The following is a 24,267-nucleotide window of genomic DNA, read 5'->3' as shown; positions in this document are numbered from 1 at the left end:
CGGCCTCCCAAAGTGCTGGGATTACAGGCTTGAGCCACCGCGCCCGGCCTCCAGGTAACTTCTAAAACACACGTGTGCTCTCTAAAATATCTGCCTTAGAATTTAAAAATGTGATGGAGACACGCAAAATGAATGTTTATATTAACAACCATCTTAGATAAAAACTAATTTGTCATACAGTAGAAAATAAGCCTAACCTTGCTTTCCCAAGAATGACCTTCAAAGCTAGGGGAACTATAATCTCTTCTCTAAGGAAAACTTTCCTAATTTGAAAAATGACAACAAGGTCTCCTAAACCTCACCATCCCAATACTGCTGTGACTTCAAGTGAATTCATCCAACAAGTATATACTGAACCCCTGCTAGCACTGTGCTTGGTGCTATACACATAACAGACATCACTGACACCACATCCCCCTCAAGAAAGAAGCAGATGAAACAGACAACTGGGTAGCAAGTGACAAAAAAAGCGGAATTCCACATGATCAGTCATCATCCATGGCCCATGCATGTGACACATGGGGGCAAACAAGGATGTTGCTATGGTTTGAATATCTGACTCCTTCTCATATTGAAATCTGATCCCCGGTGTTGGAGGTGGGGCCTTAAGGGTGGTGTCTGCATCACGGAGGCGGATCCCTCAGGCATGGTGCCTTCCTCGTGGTGATGAGTGGGTTCTCACTCTATTTAGTTCCTGTAAGAACTGATGGTTAAAAAGAGCCTGGCACATCCCTCCTCTCTCTCTTGCTTCCGTGTTCTTGCCATGGGATCTCTACCCATTGGCCCCCTTCACCTTCCGCCCTGAGTGGAAAGCAGCTTGAGGCTCTCACCAGAAGCAGATGCTGGCACCATGCTTCCTGTACCTCCTGCAGAACCGTGAGCCAAATAAACCCTTTTCTTTATAAATGACCCAGCCTCAAGTACTCCTTTATTGCAATGCAAATGCACTAAGACAGATGTCCACTACGGAAAATGGAAATGCAAACGCTAAAGGCATGTAAGGATGCCTCTGCAGGCAGCACCAATCCCTGCACGGTGGGCCTAGCCTCCCACACCACATTTGGGCAAGTGATTTCTGAGTAGAGGTAGAGGGTATGTGCACATCTTCCCGTTCCACTTCATCACATCAGTTTCCGTCCATTGTTCAGTTTCTCAAGAGTCCTAAATCCTGGCTCACTCCCAGATGGTCCCCATTGCTCTAACCGTGCATCGTCTGCAAATCTGACAAGCAGGTTTCCAGCTCTTCATCCAAGCTGCTATACAAATCATGGTCAAAGGCAGTAGGCATCTGAGGCCTTCCTGGAGGAGCACTGAACCAGCAGGTGACAGGGCATGGCTGTCCAGTTGCTACCAATCTACAAAACAGTTCTGCATGCAGGGAGGTGGGCCTGCAGCCTGAGCTGGTAAACGCACACTGGCTGTGGAATGCAATGCCAGCTCCATCACTTTCTCGCAGCAAGATGACTAACTCTAGAGCTGGATACTCTAAAAAGCACCCTGTAAAGTCCCAGGTGCTTTTGGTGCACACTCAAAGGAAATGTCACTTTGTTCCCCCGAGTGGACACAAAAATGACTCTCATTATAAAAGGGACTGAGCCGAGGGCCACTCTGCCCACAAACACCCAGCCCTTGAGATGAGCCCGCCAAAGAACAATCTGAGGCTCCTATCACAGGGTAGATAAGAAGCCCAGCAGGAGGCACAAGACAATGCGGGTGCAGGCCAGACCATCCCTCCCCGTAACTCCAGCTTTCCTTGTGCTGTGGGCCCCTCTCCTCACTCGACTGCTGCAGCCAGCACGTGACAGAGGTCTCTCTCATGCTTTGTCCCTCAGTCTTTCTTCTTTCCTGTTAATGTTGTGCACTTTGTTTTGTGTAAATAGACTGTGAGAAGGAAAAAAAAGCAAAAAACATATCCCTCAACCATGTGCTAGTGCACACGATGACATGGGGGAGCAGAGGCAAGCGAGCGAGCTGGTCAACAGATGTAAGGGCTGGGGCTGGGGGATCCCTACAATGATGTCCAATGAGGGGGAAAATGATCACAGACCTGTCCCCAGGGAGACGACAGCCCGGCAGGCCTCTAGCCAGTGACCAAGGTCGGAGGGGAGGTCCCAGGGTAAGGAGGCATATTAACACCACAGATTTGTGGGACACACACCTAAGAGGGTCCAACCTCACCAGACACCCTGCAGACATCAAGTCACACTGCATCAAAGAGAAGAAATGCTGACGGGCTCAGCACACCCAGCTTTCACCTTCATTCAGTAATCTGTTTAAGTGTCTCTTCCCTGCTTCTGCTTTTTTCTACATTTAGAAAATGAGAACATTTGCCTGTCTCCAATCTTCTGACACTTCTCCTCTCCTTCCAGGTCCCTCAAAGAATACTAACGGGGCTTTTGCCAACCACGTGGACATGCACGTAATCCCGTGGAACCTCGAGTTTGGATCGGAAAGCAGCAAGGTGCTCTCCCACTCACTTTCTCCCACGTTGAGCTTCAATTCCTTCTTCATGACATTTGTTCTGAAGGCTCTGCTTTCAAGATTCTTCTTTTTGACAAACAGCAACAAAACACAGATGTTCATGAAAGTTGATCAACTGTGCTTCTGCAACTGGTCCCATCAGAAACCAAGCACCAAACCCACTCTCTCAGTCCATTTATCTCAAACAGACCAAAAACAGGACGAACATTTCTTGTTCTTAGGCCTTAGTAGAACACTAATCACACACACGTATGCCACTCTCACGTAATCCTGAATTGTATTCTATTTTCCTTGGCCTTCAGCACTCAAGTTTAAAGCTCAGGAACTGTGCACCTCAGAATTTCATGGTCTAAAAAGGAAAGGAAACAGATGGATGCTAATGGCAATCATTGACCAACCCTATCATGGGTACCACAGACCAGACTACGCCCTTTTCATGCACTATCACAATCAATCCTTACAACGAGATGACACCTCATTACCCTCGTTCACAGTGGAGAATTAGGTGGTGTGCACAGGGAGGACAGAGAACAAGGTGTGCAGTCGGAACCAGGGCCTGGTGACTCAGGAGCCCTTCCTTGGAGTTCACTCTGGGCTTGTGGCCCCCCGTGCCGGAGACCAGGGAGAGCCAGATCATACGGTGCAGCCAGGCTGCACGGCTGCACTGACCCTCTCTTCTCACAAAGCAAGGGCTCAGGAGGAAAACCGTCATGGTTTCTGTCAAATGCTGGGGCAACGACACATCTAATGACACCACAGGAACAAAAACGGTGTTCCCAAATGACAGATTTCCTTATTACCAGAACCTACGCTGACCAAAGGAAACTCTTGGGAGGGATTCTTACCAACTTTGCAAAATGTAGTGTTTGAGTGTTTCTCTCACTGTTTAAAAAAAAAAAAAAAAAAAGTTATGTCATTAATGATTTTCAGTCAAATTCCCTGATCCTGAAGGGAATTTCCCCAGAGGGGAAGGCCAGGTAAGGACCAACGGCTTCTGGAAATGGATCTATCTTAACCACTTTTAGGCTTGAGGTAGAGGGAAGCATTCCTCCATGCGAAAGCCACCCAGTGACCTTTGGGCTGGTATGTACCATTTGTGTAAACATGGTAAATAGCTTTCTATAGGCTTTCCTACAGTGGTATTCTGTTCTGTTTTTCTGCTTTAAAATAATAGGAAGTTTTCAAATAACTCATCAGCTCGTGTTTGGTGTGCCAGATAAAGAGACAGACTAACGAAACACTAGGAAGCAGGAACATGCCAAACAGACCCAGAGGCCTCTGGGAATTCAGTATACAGTAAAGGCACTATCTCAAGTCCCCCGGGAAGAGACAGCCTTCTCAATAAATGGCCATGGGGTACTCTGGTGGCCATCTGAAAGAAAGCTGGAGCCACATCTCACACCCACAACAGGATAAATTCCAAAGGCATCCAAGATATGCAGTGCAAAAGTAAAAATGTAGAAGGACCTATGGAAAACACCCTTTATAACCCTGAAGGAACTTTTTTTTTAAAACCTAGGACTCAAATTCCAGAAACCATAAAAGAGGGATGAATTCAACTACATAAATATAAAAAATGTTCTTACATGATAAAATATACCACAGGTAGATTCCAAAGACAAATAAAAAGCTAGGAGAAAACATTTGCAACTTAGGACACGAAGGACAGATAGGACACAGCCAGAGCTCCTTAAACTTGACACAAGAAAAGACCAGCACAGCAAGAACACCGTGGGCCAAGGAAAACTAGGTAACAAAATATCTGGCCTTCAAACCGATGAAAAGGGATACCCAAACTTCACTAAAATGACACTGAGATATCACCTCACCTTTCAGACCACTGGAGATCAGAAAGTGTGATGACAGCAGCCTGGTATAACTTCCTGATTTTCAAAACTGTACTGCGGTTATTTAAGAGGTTAACATTTGAGGAAGCTCAGCCAACAACTCAGAAAAATAAGGTAAGAATACTTTGTATTAATTCCCCTAAATGTATTTATCTATGAAGAACCATAGCTACTGCTTTGCTGCCTGGTTCATCTGCTTCAAAACAGACACCTGCAGTTTACTTTCATTCTGTTGAGATTCACCGTCCACATAAACTTAATCACCAGCAACCTCAGTGGGTTCACCACAGGCTTCCCCCATCCAAGTAACCCATAATTTTTTTTTTTTAAATCCAAGCTTACGCGTATCTTTGGGGAACTTCACTATTCGTATCTGATGATATGAATCAGCTATGAAAGACAAAAACATCTTAACCCTTCTTTCTTCTCTCTAAACCAGACCCCAGACTGGCTCACTGTTTAAATTGTACAAATTCAGTGTTTCTTCTCATCATTAAAAGCTAGACTTGGATGGACAGATCTCCTCATTTTATAAAAAGAAAAAAGGAGAGCACTGAAAGAAGAAAGAAAAAAAAAGACTCAGGTAACCCAGTTTCAAGAATGTTCTGGATGTACAAACAAGAGGCCACGGTGAGGCTGTCTGAACTCCTAGGACAGGAAGGGAGGCTTCCCTCGAAGCAAGGTTTTGGCTTATTTCTTACCTACACGTTACTCTTTCAAATACATTTTTTCAACAAAATCATATCAGAAGAAAACAAACATTACAACAACCGAACATTAGTTCCTACTCCTTTCATAGAATATTAAATTCTGAAGATACTTATGTTCAAAAACACGTCTTCTGGAAGTAGGGGACGATTTAATATCGAGTCTAACATAGATGGATCAAAACCATAAATAAAAATGTGGTTATAATTTTGTTCTCCCAGGAAATGAAGCAAATCAGATCACTACAGCTTATGAGCCCACAGCCAAACCTGACTTAGGACGATTAAACCACTTAAAGATCTGCTGTTAGTGCCAGTAGCTTAAAAAAGTTGCGACACCATAAATTAACAAGCAGAGTCCACACCAAATCGCTGAAAGGGTTTTTTTCACGTGACAAATTTACAAACTGGTTTTCTAGAAGCATCTTATTTCTACAGGAGGGCAAAAGCTGACAGGAGGCCACAACGTCAGGCGTTTTGTTTTAACTGATCCTGGTTACGAAAGACTGCATCAGCTCGCTAAGCCTAAACAAGGAGGCTCCACACAGTCGCTGCAAATCCAGCCACTTCCTGCCTCACTGTTACTACACTCATCTCCAACAGGCCACACAGGGACCCCAACCAGACCGGGCTCCATGCTCCACTCCAGCCATCCTGACCCTAAGACGCTGTCAAGAGAGTGGCCTCCCTCATATGTGTGCAGAGAATTTAAGAACCTCCCTTCTGCTAGTCTGCACAGCCTGGCAGCCTGCTGCTTGGGCGTATTGATTTTTTCCCCCTTAGAAAGACCTGGAAACCATTTCTGCCCTTGCATTGCACAATATGGAATCGCATGGCTGGCAGTCTCTTCCGGTCCTAGAACTGCGAGTTCAACACACACCACCCAGAAATAGCACAAACTGGTTTTTATTTCCTGTGCAGAAAAGAAAAATCAGCCAAGGCTTCAGAATCCCATCAATATTTAAAGGTTCCCCTTAAAACACTAGTATAGGAGCTGAAATAGGGGTGAGTCCTTTCTAAGATCCTGAATTTGGCCAGACAGAAAGGATTAGAAATCAATGTCAACTTTTTTCTTGTGGGTGGGGGATGCTGAAAGAAAAGATAGCGGTAGAAACTGTGAGTCAAAGGCCTAAAAAGGATAATAAATTTTTATGTCTTAGAGACATAAAGTTAAAATAAAAAAGGGATTGTGATGACTAAATCCATTTCTGCAAGACTCTGCTTGTAACCATCATCACAGCACACGCTCACCCCAGCTAGGAGCACTGAACCAACGACAGGTAAGTGCTGACACTTACAAGTAAAATGCCTAATAAAATTTATTTTATAAAGCCAACTCCTGAGAGGGCAGACTAACCTATGAACTTTCACCACTAATGTCCATAAGTGTTCTAATTATATTTCCTTTCCATGGAATCAAACGTATACTGCATTTACCTGCATCAAAGAGAAATGCTGATTAGCTATTTTTCCAATTCATTTAATTCGTCTGATAGAGGTATGAGAAAGTACAAGGGAAAAGAAAAGAAAGGGAATAAACGTGATGCTGAGAACTTCCGGAATAACACTAAACTACAGGATACTCTTCATTGCCAAATGCAAAAGGGAAAAAAAAAGCACCATCTCCAGCCTTCCAGCTCGCAGGCTCAGTCCAGACGCTGCCCATCTGAACACCTGCGTTCTGTGCCACACACTCATGTCCCCAGGCCCTCTCTGCAACCAGTGCCAATAACACCCCAGGAGCTCCCTGCTCCAATGCCCCCATTCATCCATATTTACATACATCACCCTTAAAACAACAAAGACACTGAATTGTTCACTCCTCCTTTTAGTGGAAATTGAATATTTCTTAAGATCCTAAAGTGAGGCAACAGGAAGTGCAGAGATAAGATAAACTGACACTAACCCCCAGTGCTCTCCTGTGTGCCATCAATGACAAGACAGCCTTGCAAGAGCAGCAAAGCCGCCACTCTGCCCACCAGCCACATATACTTAAACATGCCTGCCAATCATTGTCTTTCAACCCTGAAGCCACAGTGCCCACAGGGCGGCAACACATAGACTATCAACCTCAGTCACTTTCAACCCCGCAGTTGGTATTCCATGTGCATGCACCTAATAAAATTCTGCCTTCTTGAGACCTGCATCATAAAACAGAATTAGCTTTCCAAAAAATGTTTGATTGCACATATGATTCATACCAGAGTAAACTCCAATAGAGCTTTCAAATGCTAAACTGTTTTGCTCTTTTTCCAAGACTGGTGATAAAGAATACATCATTGATGTTTTTCATTTGAAATGATTCATGTTTTCCTAAAGTCCTGGATGTAAATACCTAGTTTTACTGAAAAAGACTGAGGGGAGGGTGCGTGGAAGATGAGAGAGGATGGAAGATGAGAGAGGATGGAAGATGAGAGGAAGCGGCGAAGGAAGGAAGTCAGCGAGGAGGGAGAGGTCTACAGGGAGGAATAATAACTCAAATGCCTGGTTGAACATGAGCAGCGTTTCTCACCAGGGGCACACTGACATTTGGGTAATTCTTTGTTGTGGCGCTGTCCCCTGCGTTGTAGGATGTTTAGCAGCAATCCACACCCTGCCTGAATTGGTGACAATCAACAATGCCTGAAGACACTGCCTGCTGAATATCCCTTGGGGAATGAAATCGCCCTGGGTGAGAACCACTGACCGAGCATACATGTAAACTAAATAGACCAAGTTTGTTAACAGCAAAAATAAGACAGGAATATCCATGTATTTACTAACTCTTTGGGAATATGACTCAAATATTCATGCAGCAGTTGTTATAATTACCCCTTCCAAAATAACTAAATAAACAGGCCCATTCAGTTTAACTCAATATCATGATTAAGTTACAATATACCATATAAGTAGAAAACCACCTTTGAACTCTTGCTTGGAAAAAGTGTATAGAGTATGCTATCGTTTATTTGAGGAAAAAAAATATTAAAAATATATCACTGTATGCACATATGTGTTTGCTCACATTAAAAAGCAATAAATATTATCATACATTTGTCCAAACCCACGGAATGCACAAAACAAAGAGGGAACCCAAATATAAACCCTGGACTTTGGGTGATTGGTTCTTGTCAACGCAGGTTCGCCCATAGAACTAAATGCAGCACCCTGTCAGGGATGTTGCTGGTTCACCTGGGGGAACTGGGTATATGAGAAATCACTGTACCTTCTGCTCAGTTTTGCTATGAAACTAAAACTGCTCTAAAAATAAAACTTTTTCTTTAAAAAGCAAGAAATAAAAGAGGGAAAGGAGAAAAACATCCTTTTAAAAATGGCGATGGAAAAGAGTAGGGAAAAAAGAGGATAGAGAGAGTCATACAAAATAATCACTCTCTGGACATACCTTCTTTGGCTGCCGAACCATGTGAATAGTTTACATAATAATAAACTATTCAGGAGTCTGAGGCAGGAGAATCCCTGAACCCAGGAGGCGGAGCTTGCAGTGAGCCTAGGTTGCACCACTGTACTCCAGCCTGGGTGACAGAGCAAGACTCCATCTCAATAAATAAATAAATTATAAACTATATTAACTTTTATAAAGTCCAAAAATTAAAAGCATAATGAAACAAACTAAACTATACATTGAGTTGGTGGCTTAAGTACAGAGAGGAATTATCCTGAAAGACTTTGAAATACAATAATTTGACCGTATTTCCCCTGTGAGATAAACGCTAAGGACAAAAACATTTTCAGTTATTTTCAGTACTTACATGGTTGGCAATTATACTGGTGGGGTTATTTTAAACATTTTTATATATTGTGTATAAATAAAATCTATAAGCAAGCAAATAAGTCATTAAATGATCCTAGAGACAAAGATTTTCAGCATAAAGGAAATATAAAAGAGAAGGAAGGATTCAGCCAGGCAAGGTGGCTCACGCCTGTAATCCTAGCACTCTGGGAGGCCAAGGCAGGCAGATCACTTGTGGTCAGGAGTTTGAGACCAGTCTGCCCAACATGGTGAAATTTTAGAAAATTCTACTAAAAATACAAAAATTAGCCAGCATGGTGCAGGCGCCTGTAATCCCAGCTACTTGGGAGGCTGAGGCAGGAGAATCACTAGAACCCGGGAGGTGGAGGTTGCAGTGAGCTGAAATGGCGCCACTGCACTCCAGTCTGGGCGACAGAGTGAAAATCCGTCTCAAAAAAGAAAAAAAAAAACCGAAAGATACAATATTTTAGAATCCTAATTTTCAGTTAGAAGTATCAATGTGAATTTATAACAGATTATGCTTAAAAACAAACCAAACCAATCAAGAAAAGCTTTTATCCACTGAAAAGACTCAGACATAATGACCAAGCCAGAAGTAAGCTCCAAACAGTGATCCCCACGGTTCTTTGAAGGCATGCAGACCCCAGCTGGGGTAGGCACTGTCTGAAGGAGCCTGGACCCCCCACAGCTCCCTGTTTTCCGGTGTGATTATTAAGGACTACAGGCACCTGGCAAGAGAACACGAAGGCCACCTATGGCAGCTGTCACCGGCCAAGGCTTGGGCAACCTGAGCAGCAATGAGGGTGTCAACTGCAGTGGATAAATCACATCCAAAATATCTTAAATCATGGTTCCACAATTACTACTAAAAACAAAGAAATAAACAAATTCATTGCTCGCTTTGGTGGATACTAGGGAACCAGAGCTATTCATTCTGAAAACTGCCAAATACACGTGTTAGCCAGTGCAATGCCTATATGACCCAGGTGAATTTCCACCCTGCCTTAACTCTAGTTGTCTCAGAAACAGGATGCCTGAGGTCAGAAGTTCCCTGCCTGACCAAACCAGGTGAAACCAGTGGGATCCAAGATGGCAGCTCACTTGACCTCTGAAGAGCCTTTAACTTCATTATCATCTCATTTCCATGCTAAATGACACTCCCACTAGGACCATGACAGTTGACAATCACCATGACAATGGCAAGAAACCATAAGGGGACAAAAAAGCAGGCAGCACTCTGGTTTCCAGGCGTTCTCCACTCATTCCCAGAAAATACATGAATATTCCTCTCCTGGCTTTTAATGTCCAACTGCTTCATTAAAGATGTCCTCCATCTGTGGCTTCCCACCTCTCATGGACCAAGAAGCCAATTTGGGAGCCACACTGCCACTTCTCAATTCCACGGCCATCATCGAAAGCCTGCACTGCTTGATGCTCACCTTCGGTTTCATGGGTTGGCTTCATGACACAGGACAGGAAAGAATCCCACCATTAGGGAAAAGCTGACTCAGTGGGTAAGAAAGGGAAAGACTCCCATCTAAACTGCACGTCAGGGTCACAGCTGACAAGTACGTACTCTCCTTACCTAGGGCTAGCAAGTGCAGAAGGAGTGACAGAATCAGAAAATCATTACTTTGCAACCCCTGTGAATTACAGGTGGAGGCCATGGCCATCCAGGTTGCTCACATGGGCCTTGGCCTGATAGATACACGCACACCACCTAAGGTGCAGCCTTGCCAGAAAATCGCACCAGATCGGCTCTGGATCTGTTGTGCAGTTTCCAGGAAGTTCAGGGACCTAGTCAGCACATTGCAGACTGTGGGAAGCCCAAATGACAAAAGACCTGGTTTTGCCAATAAATCAACTGGTATGGGGAAGGAAAAAAAAAAAGAGTTTGGACAAATCAATAGATCATCCAGCTGCAAGTGTGCACCTTATGTGGATCCTGACTTTAACCATCAAGTTGTAAATAACATTTTGAGACGTGGGAACATTTGAACACTGACCGCTTGGTAATATTAAGGAATTATTGTTATTGAAATTCTGTAATATTTACAGATGACAGGAATTGATGTCTGGGATTCACTTCAGAAATAATGTGTTAGAGTCTATGGGGGCTTAGATAAAGGATTGGCCATTAACTGATAACTGCTGAAGCTGGGCAACTTATTCTATGATTCTACCTTAGGATAACACTGAATATGATGATCCTGATAACCAAGAAATCACATCTTACAAAGAATGTCAAGATCATCATAGAATGTGATAGTTGAACGGGTCATCAGAAACCACCAAGCAGCACACCATCTTCTACACATGAAGCAAAGCACCTCCCTGCCTAGGGCACGGAGCGGGTCAGCAGTGAGGCTGAGCTGGAACTTGGGGTTTCCAAAATCTCATCGGTCTCTCCAGTCACCAAGGCAGGACTGGGGAAGCATTCCCACAGCTCTGTGCAGAGCCCACAACACATCAGCAACTTGCTTTTCAGAATCAACTGTAACCCATTAAGGCTCTTCCTTTTGTTTCTGATTATGCTTAAAAAAAAAAAAAAAAAAAAAAAAAAGGGAAAAAAACACATTTTTTTGGTAGCTTGACCTCTCTTCCTCCCAAAAAGAAAAAATCAGTTCACTCGATAAAATCTTGATAATTTATTCGGGTGTTAAATATACAACAGATATGAACATATTGAGTGGCCTATCAAAACACAACCACCACCAGCAGCCGCGTCATTTTTACACGGATCAAATTATGGACACAACTCATAAGCTCTACGAAGAATGTATACCACTGATTCGCCTGAACTGTCAAGTGGAAAAACTAAACCCTGTATCAAGCACTTCAAGAGGTCACTGCGATCAGATCTATTAGGAAGTGAGTCAGTTCTCGAAATGCTCCTTGCTCCAGAGAAGTTTAAATTAACACAAGAGTGCTCTAAAAACATACAATAAACTACACTGGAATACACAGAACAAATAAGGGCATCGCAAGGACAGTGAGCGAAGAGAAATGTGCAGCAGCACTCTGGCTGGTAAACACAGCGACGGGGAGAAAGTGTGCTTAGTACATTGTTGTTAAGCACTTTACGCTGTGTATCCTCCCGTCCTGAAAGCCACCGAGCCTTCCTCCATACCTGGTCACTCTTCTTCTGGAGTGAAGAGAAAAATGTGAAGGCACAGAGATTACACGGGACAGATGAAAAATGACCAGTTTCTTATCAGTGTGGCTGTCATTTACATCACTGCCTCAGGCTTCTCCAGATGAATCAACGTTCTCTTACGAATTACTAGAATTTAAATCCTGGAAGGAAGGATTAGCGATCTTCCGCTGTCACCTCTTCATTTGACAAATGAGAAAATGAGGGTGCAGAGTGGCTGAACCCGGGGCCGCTGGGGCTTCCGAGTGGCTCCCACATGCAGTACCCACCCTCTCAGCTGTGTTGCTCATGGGCATTTCCAGAGCCTCAAAGTTTCCTGAATGGGAGCGGACAACCTCTAAGCAGTGTCTTCCAACTCTTGCAGGTTCTAACGTGTGGAGCACTAACGTAGCAGTGTGCATCTGTGTGTGATATACACGGGAGGGGTTGGGCTCTGGCTGGATCCTCGCCAAGCCCTGCAGATGAGGGCCCTCCTCCCTTGCCTCAGGCTGACCTGCCACACCCTTGTTTTCTCGGGCACAGCTCAGAGGTCATTCTCTCCACCCATGTCTTCCCTGTGTGCATCAGCTGGTGGTGAGAGACCCACCTGGACAGCAGCCTTAAAGAAAGAGGTACAGCCCCTTGAAGACAAGCTCCGCCTGCATACACTTCTCCCCTAGGGTTGCCCAGAACAGAGGCAGGAGGCACCAAGGGCCTGTCCTGAGGCCTTCACCTAAGATGAAGACAGGTGCGGGGAATGCAGTAAAATGTCACGTCAAGTGATGACACTCCAGTCAGCAACACCTGGCATACTTCTCAAAGGGCCCAAGAAACAAGGGCTCACGAGATGGCTCTTCTCAGTGGATGAAGTAACAAGAAATGGGGCAGGCGGGGGTGGCCGGGCTCCCAGGCTGCCTGCAGAGGGGTCTTCGTACAGGCACAGCCTCTCCCGGTGCCCAGGCATAGAGTGCTACCCACCCTAAGATCCAGGTTACTTGCCAGCCTATGGCACCGAGAAGCCCAGAGCTCGGCAACCGTTCCCACTCTGAGTCAGCAGGGCAAGATCTGCTAAAAATAGGTGGTGGGCAATGACGAGAGCGACAGGAAGCCAAGAAACGAGTCTGTCATTTTAATCCAATCAACAGATCCTAATGACATGCACACTATTTCTAACGGTTTACTTTTATGTCTAAATGTTCAGGTCTATTTATGGGCTTTGATGAAGAAGAAATGGCTGCCCGTATTTTTAGCTCACAAATCAACTTTTAATTCTTCTCGTCTACAAATAGGAAGTAACATTCCACAAAGTAGAAGCAATAAAAATCAAGATGTTTTGAAGACAAGCCAATTCTGCACCTTTGCACTCAATACACGAACATGCTACAGTGTTGGACTCTGATTCCCCTGTGCCCCTCCAGGCAGTGACAGCAAAATGCAACATCCATTCATGAACATTTCATTGGTGGTCACTCATATCCAACCTGCTCATTATCTGATGGTGAGGTGCGCCCTGGCCAGCACCAGCATCACCTGGGGACTTTTTAGAAATGCAAATTACTGGGGCCCACCCCAGACCACTGAGGCAGAAACTGGGGGTGTGTGGGGCAGCAGTCTGTGTCAGAAAAAGCCCTCCCATTGACCGGGAGCAAGCCTAATTTGGGGTTTGAGGATCACAAGCCAGGGAGCAAGGTCCTCACAAGCAGATCATGATGGACAGTAGGTGCTTTATAGCGTGTTTTGAAGGCAGGTTGTATTGCTCCTGTCAGGATTTTACGTGGCAAGAGGATCATTTTCATCAGAAAGACTCACGGAAACATCTCTTCAACTAGAAAGAATTCTCTTATGTGTAACAAAAGGAGGCTAATGTTTTTCTCATTGAAAAAAGGTTGTGAGGCCAGGCAAGGTGGCTCACGCCTGTAAGCCCAGCACTTTGGGAGGCCGAGGCGGGTGGATCACTTGAGGCCAGGAGTTGGGAGACCAGCCTGGCCAACATGGCGAAACCCCATCTCTACTAAAAATACAAAAATTAGCTGGGCATGGTGGTGCACACTTGTAATCCCAGCTACTCGGGAGACTGAGGCAGGAGAATCGCTTGAACCTGGGAGGTAGAGTTTGCAGTGAGCCGAGATCGTGCCACTGCTCTCCAGCCTGGGCAATGGAGCGAGACTGTCTTCAAAAAAAGAAAAAGAAAAAAATGTTGTGAAGTGCCACATATAACTGCAAACCTGGCCTCTCACACCCGCTATGGGAGCCGAGGGTCCCAGGCCCTCAGCTGAGGAAGGTGAGTGGGGCCCGCTTGGGCGCTGGCACCCTCTGAGCAGACGTAAGGCGGCAGGCATCGGGGGAGGGGGAGATTGGCAGAGAAGTGTGCATTAAATTGTTCACAGTCATACCATGTTTTAAATAACAATTTGTCTGTATCAGTTTAGAATTCTAAAAAGTTGAATGCAGCCAGAATACATTTTTAGAAACCCAAACCAGCAGATAAGAGATCTGCCGCCCTGACTAGTCACCCTCTGTCGAAACACAACAGAATTAACACAGATAGCTTTTGTCTTAAAGTACAGAGTACTGGATTACAGTGGCTTGTTTGTAACCGATTTAAGCTACATAAGAACGAAGAAAACGAAGGAAGGAAAACAAACAAAAAATTATGCATTCTAAGGATAAAGCATATTGAAAGAAAACAAACAAAAAATAGAAAACTCGAGGAGAAGGCATTTAGCAGTTAGAAAGTTCTGCACTGGCCAACAGAAGCGTCTTACATAACCTATATATAAGTACTATACAGTACAATAATCGTATTAATAGGCCGGGCGCAGTGGCTCACGCCAGTAATCCCAGCACTTTGGGAGGCTGAGGCAGGTGGATCATGAGGTCAGGAGTTCGAGACCAGCCTGACCAACATGGTGGAACCCCATCTCTACTAATAATACAAAAATTAGCTGGGTGGTGCATGCCTGTAATTCCAGCTACTCAGGATGCTGAGGCAGGAGAATTGCTTGAACCTGGGAGGCGGAGGTTGCAGTGAGCCAAGATTGTGCCACTGCACTCCAGCCTGGGCAACAAGAGTGAAACTTCATCTCAAAAAAAAAAAAAAAAAATTGTAGTAATAATATAGTACAACTATAGATATATTAAATATCAAAAATATATATTGCTTGTATTACTTGTTCAAGAGAGATGGAGATAACAATAGTTTCAGAATCCCTATTAATGAGAAAAGTTCATTTGGATAGAGTACGATTACAAATATATAAACCAGAGGAAAAAGGAAACCTAAGCACGGAAAAAAGACTGAAACGTCATCATCTAAATGGGGTTGATAGAAATGGAGAAAATAATTTCCTTGTCCTTTTAACCTACTTTTAAGCAATGGCTTTAAACTCTGTGAAAATGCATTTTATGGGTGTAGAAGTTTCAAGGGCACAAAAATCCTTTAAGCAAAAGACAGCAATAGTACCTAGGTTTTCTAACTTTTCTCTCCAATTCACGTAACTGATGAAAAAACTTATCTAGAATTGGCTTCCTTCCTCCCCACCTCTCACTTCTAATCCCCTACACTTAACGGAAGTGAAAAGAAAGTCAAATTGAGAAGCTTTTTCAAAGCTAGTACCCCCATCCAAAATGGATCCAAACACATCCAATCTTGGAAGGAGGCACATCCCAACTCGGATTTGTCCTTGGCTGGTGGCACATGGAGCCCAGGAAGGCAGGAAGCCCAGGTCTCCTCAGTTCTGCCAATGGGCCAGGGATCTGCAAGTCGGGGGGTATACGCACGTGTTTCTAACAGAATGAGATCATCTTATCACACGGATGCAGCCCAAAATTAAAGCAAAACAGTTATGACCGTAATCTTCCCATCCACCCACTCCCTCACTGTCATCAAGAAAAGATGGGCCTTGTTTCCAGCAAGAAGGAACGTGGCTAGTGGAGATGATCCTATGGGGAAGGTGCAGTGGTCACCAGTGCACCCCGACCCCCATGAGGTGCAGTCTCCACCGCAGGGAGGGACTGAGGCAGCTCAGGCAGCCCGAACAAAAGACCGCAGGCTCGGGGCTTCAACAGCAGGCATCCATTTCTCGCAGCTCTGGAGGCTGCAAGTCCAGGATCCAAATGCCAGCAGAGTCTGATGCGGGCCACTCTCTGGCTTGCCAACGGCTGCCTTCTCGCTATGTCCTCAGGAAGCAGACAGAGTTCTTTGCTGTCTCTTTTCAGAAGGGCAGGAATCCCATTATGGGGGCCCTACCCTCACTCAACCCTAACTCCTTCTTCAGAGGACTCATCTCCAAATATAGTCACACTGGGGGTTAGAGCTTCACCATGTGAATTTCTGGGGGACACAAAATTTCGGTCCATTGTACTTGCAGGTGGAAGACTCAGTCCGAGCCTACAGATAGGACCACGTCAGAGCAGAGGCTGGGTCCTGTCCCTTCCACGGTGCTGAGCTGAGCTTCCTTCAGTGTGAGGACAACCAACCCAGGAAAGAGAAATCCAGCTGAGTGCTCAGGGCTGAGGGTCAAAGGTGAGAACAGTGGGAGTAACAGCAGCTGCCCAGTGCCACCACGCCTGCAGCGAGCAGAGCAAGACAGCAGAGGAGTCGCAGCAAAGGGCAGGAGAGAGGAAAGCAGGGCACATGCTCACCCTCACCGAGAGCCACCGAGGCCAGGGACCACCTGGAGGGCGCCACGCCAGCTGAAGTTTCGCAGGTCCCCTCCTTCGAGTCTGGACGGTGCTGTTATCACCATGCTTTAGAAAGGAGGGTGCTTGAGCAGCAGAAGTAAAGGAGCCAGCCTAAGGCCTAAGGCCAGGGTGGGAGCAGGGCTGGCAGAAGGCACTGGACCAAGAGAGGCAGAGAGGAACAAACCCAGGAGGAAGCAATGCGTCAGGGAGGTAGAAGGGAGGAGAGAGTAGAAGCTGGGCCTGGAGGAGGCAGAGAAATAAGAGACAGTGATGGAGACAGGGAGCCCTGTCCTGGGACCCAGGAGAGTCAGGCCAGGCTATAGCCACCACAGCGACACACACAGTGCTTATCAGGCCTCACCCTGAGCCAGCTATGTGGAGTTTAATTTCACTCTCATAACCGTGTGAGGCCAGCACTATCTCCTTTTAAAAAGGTGTGGATGAGTCTGAGCTAGAGGAACTGACTCAGCATCTCATGCCTAGAGAGAAGCAGACACAAGACCCCAGCAGCGGCCAGGGCCACCACCAAGGCTGGTGGCCAAGTCTCCAAAGGCAGAGACCTTTCCAGACAGGCCCAAGACAATACTCCCGGCCTTCCCGAACTCCCATCCTGTCCCCAGCCTGCCCACTGGCTGTTCCCAGGGCTGATGGAACGAGTCCGTGCTCAGAGCCAGGCCTGGCACATAGTACATGCTCAGTTAATGATCACTACTGTTATTACATAGATTCAAAATAAGCATCATTTGTTATCAGAGTCATTTGTACACGTATTTTTTTTTCATCCCTGGTGCTGGGATTGTTTGTAATTTATCGTTCAGTCCACAACACTAATCATGCTGCCCTAGACACAACAGATGATCAATAAAAGGCTGGCTGGATGAATGGATTAATTAACAGAGAGATGTGTAGTGGAAGGGACATGAGAATAAGGCAAATAAGGCAGAAGGTAAATGAGAAAATCGACAGATGGGCAAAGAGTGGACACACACACATCCACGAAAACACAAAAAAAATAGGCAAAAAGTATTAAGCCCAGGGAACCAGTCGCCCAAGTTAAATAATTTGGGTCTCCCTGGAACATCAACTGGACCAAAAGCATTGCACCGCTACCAGATATCATATTTATTTTCTTCAGCATATCAAATGAGAACAGCTAAATAAACAGACTCAGCACTTACTAGGAGTCCTGAGCCCAACCTCCTGCTCACCTCAGAATGACATTTTGGGTGTGATCGAGTTCTCCCAAGCTTCGGCTTATAAAGCACAAAGGCAAACCCAACCTCGGCAGGGCTGCCCCGAACTCCCTGGCTGGACATACCTGCGAACACCTGAGTGGACGTTGAGGCAGCTCAGAGCCAATCCTGTGGCTTCCACTCTATTGGTGCTGTTGGAGATTGGGCCTTTCCCTTTACTGTTCATAGCGGGAAACCTGTCGGTGGGTCCGCTCAGGTTATGAGGAGAACTGGGCAGGTGGCATTAGATTTTGTATTAGCGGTCTTTTGGTCGTGTCACTTAGGACTCTAACTTTATCCTTCTGAATAGCAGGAATTACATGAATTACATTCACATGTCTCCCTGTAGAACAACACAACAACAATTTTTTCCTGTGTCCACAGACATCCCAGGAAGCTTCCCACTAGCCTCCTTGGCCAGGATGGGGGAACTGTCCTCTGGTTCTTTGTGAGCTTAGACACAAACAGCATGGCCATCTCGGCTCCCAGTGACACTGTAAAGAACCAACTGCCACTCACGCCTGTAATCCCAGCACTTTGGGAGGCTGAGGCGTGCAGATCACGAGGTCAGAAGATCAAAACCATCCTGGCTAACACAGTGAAACTCTGTCTCTACTAAAACACAAAAAATTAGCCAGGTGTGGTGGCGGGCGCCTGTAGTCCCAGCTGCTCGGGAGGCTGAGGCAGGAGCATGGCGTGAACCCAGGAGGTGGAGCTTGCGGTGAGCTGAGATCGTGCCACCAACTACCTGCTTCAGAAAGCATTTCAAATTGGGAGGCTGCCTGCCTAAGTACATGGGCGTGTTCCTAACTTTACTCGTGTATCCTATTCTGTCCGTATCTGAGGACGCACTCTTTGTGCATATTCTAAGAATGTTGAAATGGGAAGTGTGGGAAACACGGCCCTGGAACAGTGGCTGCTGAGGAAGGGATGGACCTCAACAGACACAATGGCTCCTCCAGGGACAATTTTGACAGTGTTATAGTTTCCACTAGACTAAATGAGAATCTTTTATGGCAAGGATTTGTAACTGCCTGCCTGACCACAGACATGCTCAAATTAAATGTGATTATTATAGAAATGATAAAAAAGCATTGACGCTCACCTACACTGTAAAGACCTGAATACTGCTCTACATTGTACTCTCCACAAGGTTGACATGTCATTCCTTTGTGGACTCTTAGCACAGTCTCTGGCACATAGTGGAAACACAAATGTATCTTGAATTTAACATGCCCTTTCACCTCAATATAACCAGTATCAATACTTACTAGCCTGAAAAGGCTGTTTTAAAAAGCTTGACATGTAAGCAAATTAAACTCCCCCCTCCCAGTTCACCCCAAGCCCATATGATCACCACAAGGAGTCCAATCAGCAGGTGGGAAAACGGCTCCCCAGAAATGCCACTGGGGTGAGAAAAGGGGTGGCAACTTCCTATTAGAAATAACAGCTGGGCATGGTGGCTTATGCCTGTAGTCCCAGCATTTTGGGGGGCTGAGGTGGGCGGATTACTTGAGCCCAAGAGGCAGAGGCTGCAGTGAGCAGAGATGAAGCCACTGCACTCCAGCCTGGGTGACAGAGGGAGAGCCTCTCTCAAAACAGAAAAGCTCCCAGTGACACTTTCCTGAATGAAACTGAATTTCATCACTGCCAATGCCACGCATGGTATTGAGGCAAGCCAGGTGCCACAGAAGGGACCTGCCGTCCTGCTGAGGCGGGTCCTGCCGCTTACTCAGTGACCTGCACACTGTCTTCTGCAGAGAAAGGGGTGTTTCATTTTCTCCTGCAAATTCCAAATATATCCACATTTCCGATTGCCACAAGGCAGTACTATAAAGGGAGAAGCGAAACAATCCCCACTTTCTGGGAAGAAATGCCCTCGTTTCCAGCTGCGAAACCTCTCTGTGGGGAAGCGCACTGAAGTCGCTCAGGAACAGGCCACCCCTCTTGGAAAGAGTGGAAGTCATCATTTTTCACCTATTAGAGAAAAAAATACAATCTAAATACATTTATGTAGGGCTATTACCCAGAATATTTACAGGGTTTCTTCGTGCTAAGGTAATTTATGATGCTCAGAGGAACAAGGTGGAAAAAACACACCATTATTCCCCACAAATGGCTGCCTTCCTAGTAACTGCACCTACGGTGGCAAACACTGCAAATTAACCCGCGCCTCGGTGGTGTACAAAGCTTTGCACAAGCAGGTGAAGATGAAGAGCCAAGGCTGGCTCAGACAGGCAACGCTGCATCGAGCTGTTTTCACTCTAAATAAAAACCACGTTCCACGCGGGCCTCCATGGTGCCACCCCAGAACACAGGCACAATTTAATGTCTCATTCAAGCACCGGGAAGTCTCTAGTGACAATCTAAGAGGCTCCCCAAGGGAGGAGGGGAATGGGGGCCCACCCAAGCTCTAGCGAGGCTACAAACAGCATGCAGAACATTCCACTGCCATTACTTTCTATCTTCCAAAGATTACATATCATCTTAAAGAGAATTCAACGTTAAGTTGGCTTCCTCAGCTGCTGCGGCAGAAAGCAAAGCAGAGCTGCAGAGAAAGTTAAACCACCTCCCAGGGCTCTGGCCTTCGGTAACTCTTATTCCAAGGCAGCTTCCCCATCTATCACGTGCCATGGTTATGTCCCAGGTACCCAAAAAGGCCCTGGCCTTAAGGCCTACCTGTTGTAAAGGATAGCCGACCGACGTGGCTTCAAATGGCGCTTGTTATGACACCAGAAATAAAGGTGAGGCTGTCACCCTCCTCACCAAGCCAGTGAGCACAAGTGTCTGAAGGAACTGCCTCCTACGCCTCTCCAGCTGGGAGCGTTGGGGGACAGTAAGTGAGTACTAGTCACTGGAAGCCAGCTCTGAGAGGCAGGTGCTGTGGCCGCCAGAGCGGAGCACAAGCCTAACAGCCTTTGCAACCTCCTCTTCTCCCCGACATCCATTTCGTCTCTACAGGCAGCTGCAGCCCGTTTTGCCAAATGATTTCAACGGGCCGGATCCTCTCGCTCTCAGAAATGATCAGGTTCTATCATTTGACGTTGTATGAGGAGCGCTAAATTAGCCATGAAAACAAAACTGCTCTAACAAAGTAAAAAGTACTAAAACCAGACACCACCTATGCACGGAATTCAAGAGTGAGAGGATGAAAACATAAGACATTTCACATAGCCAGCGTTCCTCAAGTGAGATGTTGTGTAGAATTTAAAGTCACTTTAATAGTTAAGAAAAGAGTGTTCATTATATAGACTGTTTCTTCTCAAGTCCTCAAAAGGTCAGCAACCCAACTCTGACACCTGCTGTGGAGGGAGTGGAACTAGTTTTAGGGAGATTTTTGGCGGCAGAGAGAGAAGGCAGATCACAAATCCCCGTGGGCTGGTGGAAGCCGTCAGCAGGATGTGCCTGATAATCCGTCCATCTAGATCAGAAGGAAGGGCCACCAGGAGTCCCTGGGCCCGGCCACCCTGCCTGCCCAAAGCCAGACCAGGAGGGTTGTCCTCTTACTCCTATAAAGAGAGGGGAAAGAGATTATCGGTGACAGACTCCCACTCTCACGGAAGCCGAAAAGCAACTTCCCGCAGTCATACCAAGAACGGAGTAAGGAAGGCATGGACCTCAAACTTGGGAAACCAGGTCTTTGTCTTGGAGCTCCTCCCTCAGCTTGAGGGACCTGATGGGCCTCAGGTTTTCAGGTATACGGACATCCTCAACTTCATAGTCAAGAAACTGACAGCTGTAGGTACCTATTTCAGTTAAAAGCATTTACGGCAAGAAATAAAGAGGGAAGATTATATACGTACATATACCAGTTCATTCAGCAAATGCCTAATAAGCCCCACTACGTGGCCAGAGTCCTTATCACAGAATCATTCCAACTGGAGAAACAGACATGTCTACAAATTATCGTACTGCAAGAGGTGACAGCTCTGTCACAGACAATATAAATTGCAGGATTATCACTTGCCAAGCCACAGGCTCTGTACTTTGTCCTCTGAGGCTCTGAGGTTGTCCTCTTACTCCTATAAAGAGAGGGGAAATGCACCACTCTTTATTATAAACCTAACAACTATCTCACAAGACCGCTATTGTCCCCATATTTCAGATAATAAAATTGACGCACAGAGACCTTTGCCAGCCCAAAGTCACACTATGGCAATGGCAGGCCATGATTCATGCCAGCAAACCAGATCTTAACTGCTAGGCTGTACTGCCTTCTAGGAATGAATGCAGGCATATTAAGAAACAGACGTACATGGACTAGAAGGCCAAGGAGGGTCACTAGTTCTGGCTGGGGGAATCCTGAAGGCTTCAAAAAGGAGATGGCATTTAGTCAAGTCTTGCCGTGGGGGAAGGGGTGAGTGGTGGAAGTGGAGGCGGAGATGGGAGAAGGTTGCCCCTGTGTCAGCAACAGGATCTGCAAAGGCACAGAGGTTTTGTAAAAGTGCACGGCTCCCTTGGGAATACCTAGGGTAATCACGTTCATAAAATTCACAAGGGCTGAAGAGCAGAAGGTGGAGCAAAGATCAGATTTTAAAGGTGCATTGACAACACAAAGGCACCTCCAGGAAATGGGGAGCTAAAGGTTTGTAAGAAGAGAAGTAAAACAATTAGATCTGTATCTCTAAAAGCCAACCTCAGTAGCAATGGAATAGGTGGGTAGGAGGGAGAAAAGTCTGGAAACAAGAAGACAGGAAGACCATGACCAGGTGAGAGACAAAAATCCAGATTTGGGCAATGAGAAAAGAGAGGGTCAGTTACTCAAGGCTGACTGTGGTAGTCTGTTTGGCTGGCTGTAACAAAATACCACAGACTGGTGGTTTATAAACAAAGTTAATTCATACAGTTCTGGAGGCTGGAAGTCCAAGATCAAGGTACCAGGAAATTCAGTGTCCGGTAAGGGCCTCCTTCCTGGTTCCTACACGGCGGCTTCTTGCTGTGTCCTCACGAGCTGAAGGGGCGAGGGGGCCCTCTGAGGTGTCCTCCATAAGGACATTAATCCCATTTGCAAGCCCTCCCGTCTTATGACCTAATCATCTCCCAAAGGCCCCACCTCCAAATACCATCACCTTGGGGGGTAGGATCTCAACATATGAGAGACACATTGAGACCAGGTCAGTGACACATTGAGACCACATTGGTGACTGATGTTCCAGCATTATTACAAACAGCACCCCTCCCACTCTCAATAGTGCCCAGGTATAGATGACAAAAATGTGTTTATCACTTTATTCAACATCTATATGGATGTGACACAGAACATAAGAGAGAAGCAGGATTTGAGGATGAATGTTAGAATTTTAACCCCGATACCAAAAGAAAATGAGAGAGCCAGAGTATGTGTGTGTGTCCTTTAGATGAATATATATATATATACACACATCCCATATTATAGAAATAAATGTGACAGACATCTAAATATTTATGACTATCAGGCCCCAACTTAATCCAGATGCTGAGAAGCAATGGTTTTATTAATAGAAATTTCCCTTTAAAAACCTTTCAAATATTCTACAATAAATATTTATTATTCTTGATTAATCTTGCAACCAGAAATTTTAAAACAAAGGAAATATGCTTCATTTCTAGTGTGTCCAAAATATGCTCAGTTAAAATAATGCCATTGAATAAGGTAAAGGCAAAACTGGAAAAACAGAAATTAGAGTAGTTTATTAAAAGAGTAGAATTGAATTAAATAACCCAAGGAAGAACAAACAGGAGGTCCTGAACATTTGCTGAGCTGTGAAGTTTGTGGATACATGCTACCCTGAAGGAGAGGGTGAAGGTGGATCTCATAGGCTATGGTATCCAGGCTGTTTTCCCCTGATATATATCAGTTCCTCCTTCCTATAATTAAGGGAATTAATCCATTATACAGAACATGAGGACTCTACAAAGCTACATTTCTGCTAGGGAATTACTATGTATATGTATGTGAGTGTGCGTTTTAAATCACGGTATGACCAAGAGGCTCAATTCAAAAGCTGATTAGTGGGAAAAAAAATCAAAGCTCTTTCTTCCTCTCCTCCACTTGCATACGTCCCGTGGGCGGAGAATAGCTCTCTCTTCCATCTGCCCACAAAGTCAAGTGTAAAGCACAAAGAATGGGCAGTCCTTTTCAGGTCTCCAGCCACAAGGCTGCACCCAGCTCCAGGAAGCCAAGTTCAGCTGGACGCAGCCACCCACCACTTGGTAGGTGGCAGAGACGCAGCCATATTCAGACAGATTGAAGCTCTATATATAATAGTCACATGGCAATCAATTTAAAGTATTCCCTTTAGTTAATAAGAAAAGATTAAAAGCCCCAAGTCTGGATGTTTTCTGTTTTCTTCAGGAGTGATTTTAAGAAACACATTTTATGATGGATTCTTTTTTCTTTTTTTTTGAGATGGAGTCTCACCCTGTTGCCCAGGCTGGAGTGCAGTGGCACAGT

General features: G+C 45.5%; 1 protein-coding gene across 10 annotated transcripts in view; it reads right to left on the bottom strand.

Annotated features, from left to right (window-relative positions):
• The window catches only part of NCK2 (NCK adaptor protein 2), a 278,583-nt gene that overhangs the window by 220,096 nt on the left and 34,220 nt on the right, over positions 1–24,267 (bottom strand). Inside the window, exon 1 of one of the 10 annotated variants that reach the window (XM_065526725.2) lies at positions 20,514–20,791. The exons of the other annotated variants lie outside the window; for them this stretch is intronic. The gene's annotated coding sequence lies outside the window, so the exon portion shown is untranslated. Of the gene's footprint in view, positions 1–20,513; positions 20,792–24,267 lie in introns of those variants that run through there. 10 annotated transcript variants of the gene reach the window in all.

Source organism: Macaca fascicularis, chromosome 13, assembly GCF_037993035.2.
Source record: "Macaca fascicularis isolate 582-1 chromosome 13, T2T-MFA8v1.1".
NCBI classification, from domain to species: domain Eukaryota; kingdom Metazoa; phylum Chordata; class Mammalia; order Primates; family Cercopithecidae; genus Macaca; species Macaca fascicularis.
The sequence above is the reverse complement of the archived record's forward strand: the minus strand, read 5'-3'. Positions and strand labels throughout refer to the sequence as shown.